At 36.8% G+C, this 3,409-nt stretch overlaps 1 long non-coding RNA gene across 1 annotated transcript; it reads right to left on the reverse strand.

Moving 5' to 3' along the window:
• On the reverse strand, nucleotides 510–3,079 carry LOC110429988. Its single transcript, XR_002447147.1, has 3 exons — nucleotides 2,654–3,079; nucleotides 1,130–1,371; nucleotides 510–920 (listed from the first exon to the last, which is right to left on the reverse strand). It is a non-coding gene; the product is annotated as an uncharacterized LOC110429988 (long non-coding RNA).

Below are 3,409 nucleotides of genomic sequence, written 5' to 3' on the forward strand. Positions count from 1 at the left end.
CAACTAGGGGCATGAACGAAACGTGCCTATGATGACCAAAGTTTACATATACAATTGTTTACTGAATTTAGGTCTAGCTGTTACGTCCGAGACTCTCCTTCTATGACTATAAGCAGGTATTAGATATGCATAGCCGATTGTTGTAATGGTTGGTTGTATTCTTGTAAGAAATCCATAGCTATACATGAAAGGTTACCACATCTAGGAATGCCGTAATTAAAGTTCACCCCATCTAGGCCATGAGGTGTTCCCCCTTTTTTCTACACAGGCCACCAAATGACACTGAGCAAAGATAGTTCACGTCTCATGGCATCTTAGATACTCCGATTTATTTCAGAATATAGACCATAAGAATTGAAAAGGAAATGAAACATTGTAAATTTAACAATTATTTAGTCAAAATTTATGTATGTCTAGTGCCAAAAGTCTCATCAATATATATGTATTTCATATATGCCTTTTATTAAGATGTTGGTTTGTAGTAGTTGATAATGTTGTGCAAGAAATTAATGTCCAAAACATACTTCTGTACCTTTATCATCACATTTTGGGCTTTGAAATTGATCATTACAAGTAAACACGGCAAACATCTGTTCAATCATCTTGGCCCTGAGAGCTCAGTGGCTTCCAACTCAATTGAACTGCTACTATCAGCATCATAATCAAGAGCAAAGAATAGACGGGCAGGGACTCGGCCTTCGGCTCCTCAATGTTTTTCATGGCCTCCCATTTCCCTACAACCTCATCTTCTCCTTCAAGCATCCTAAAAATGTTAGACATCCTCGGACGGTGGTCAGGGTTGTACATTGTGCAGAGCAATGCTATATGAACCATCTCCATCAATTTGTCGCTATCATAGTTTTTTCTTAACTTCTTGTCCACAAAGGAGCTTATTGGTTTTGTTTGAGGAGTTCCTTGGCCTGAAAAAAAATCAATGAATCACAAATGTTTGAGAATGGCAGTTCATGGCAATTTAAACCAGGTCCAGCATCCAGAAACAATGAATGGGTCTGCCAGCCTCCTATACTACTAGAAGGAATGAGAAAAAAATACAATAGCCAAATATTACACAATGGAATCTAGAAAAAGACATTATATTTGTTGACAAGGTACAGCTAACATGACGAACATCACCGGGGCAGCAACAATGGTGCATAGTGCACCACAATATCTGATGTCATCCAGACTATGTCTCCAATGACGACTGATGTTAGCCACACTGTATCTCCTTATGTGTTGACTAGCAACCGCGGTCGAACTGCACCAAGATATTGTTTGCCTGCTACAACAGTACCCTCTCTGTTCCAATAGTACCCTCGTTTTTTTAGCTAATAGGAGGGATCAGTACTATCTGTTTCCCATTCACACACTCTGTCAAAGTAAATGAGGAACAATTAGCTTGACATCCTTGTCAAAAGGAAAAAAAATCTCAGAATATATGGTTTAGCAAGCTTTCAACTAAATGAATGTAAGTTCCAAGTAAAAACCATACATACAGTTTGTTCATCTGGTTCTTGTTAATACCACAGGTTAGTTTGTTCGAGTCCATAAAGCAATGCAGGTTGAGTAGAATCTTTATGAACAGATAAACACTACATCAGAAATTGCAATGCAGTGGCTTCGTGAACACAAACAAACTATTCTTACAACTGAAATTTCATCAAAGAGAAGAGTCAGATACTTTGTTGCAATTCAGGATATATATTAACTGGTGAGGATAAATAGTTTGTTATCATCTGATCACTAAGCATGAATCAGGGCTATGAAGTTTTGTATCTTCTTAGAAGGACCAAAGGAAGTATGAATGTTGAAAGCTCCCACACATTGTTTGTGGGATGGGATCTCAATATGGAATTTCTAAGAAACACTACGTATCCACAAAGAGGATTGTTCAGACCTAGTACCTCAACCTCTAGGACACACAAGTGGAGAAACTACATCACAAAGCCAAGTGATAAACAAAAATATTGACTGCCATGATAGACTTAACTGTAGAAACTGTAAAAGTGAATGGCAGCAAAAAAAATGATTATAATGAGAAGATGCTGCTAATTCATATATAATACAAAAGGTTCCAACAAAAATTTACAGTAAGAGCTCAATTTAAATTAACCATATCCAGTCAATTCCAACATATCTGACATTATCTTTGAGATAAGCACATTATATTTGTCATATAGTACTCATATGCTGTTTACCCTCCAATCCAAAATTAATATTGTCCTAGAGAACAGAAATTTTTGCAAGCTTTTATGGTTAACAGAATACTTGCCATTGGAAGTTACTTAAGAATTATAAATTGCATTTTTAAATAAGTAAATAACACATTGTAGTCACAGGGACCTTGTCAGTATTCTAAATAGAAAGTGGACCCAAAGCGAACAAGCCTGAGTTAGTTAGATGGTTCTTGTAGCACTCCTAATGTCTTGGGTTCGACTTCCTATGGGAATGAATTTTAGGCTAGGGTTGAATATACTGGGGAGCTCTACTCCACAGTCTTTATTTCAAAAAAAGTATAGAACCTATACTTGTCTAAATCTGCTCATAATAAAGTTTACTGAAAAATAAATTTCTGTGATTGTAACCACATGAGATACACATCACTTGATGTTGCAACCATACAGAATATATGACAATGAGGCATGATACTAACCTTGTAATTTAGAAGCAACTGTTCCATTTTCCATGTCAGGATACACAAGGAGCCTTTCATCGTTTGTAGCGCAGAAACCAGATAGGGGAAGGAGATTGTGATGAAGAATCGAGCTTATCACTTCAACTTCTCTGTGGAATTGATCACCCCCAGTATCCAAAGCATGATTCTTCAGTCGTTTGACAGCTACAATAGTGCCATCAGGCAAACAACCCTATGCTATTCCATATCCTCCCAAAATATTTTTTGACTGAAGTTAATGGTGACCCTTCTCATCTCCTCAAACTTGTACAGCTTCAAATGACCAAGATGAACTAAAAGTGTGAAAATGTATCCATTAAGATCAAGTGTACATAAGAATGCTGCAAAAGTAAAATAACCAAATCAATGGAATTATATGCTTATAGAAAAGAGAAACAAAGCCAAGAGTCCAAGACTAAGGGGCCAGGGAAAATCATAACTATGAACTGCACTAAGTTGTTTGGCAAAACTATGAACATTTCATCATTATAAGAAGCAATTTGTACCACAAAATGAAGTGAAAAGAAAGAATGGAAGTAAGATAAGATTTTTTTTTGAAAACGCAGGAGAGCTGCGTTTCATTGTATTAAAGAGAAAGGGTGGTCCTCAACATGATCCTCACTCATACGAGGAGCAAATATGAGTGAGGCAAATTACATATCAAAACTTTTCCATATAGCTCACACACGACTCACTGCCCTAGGTTGCAAAAGTAAGTCCTAACCCTTGTAGTTT

The sequence above is a fragment of the Sorghum bicolor genome, chromosome 9, assembly GCF_000003195.3.
Source record: "Sorghum bicolor cultivar BTx623 chromosome 9, Sorghum_bicolor_NCBIv3, whole genome shotgun sequence".
Lineage (NCBI taxonomy): Eukaryota > Viridiplantae > Streptophyta > Magnoliopsida > Poales > Poaceae > Sorghum > Sorghum bicolor.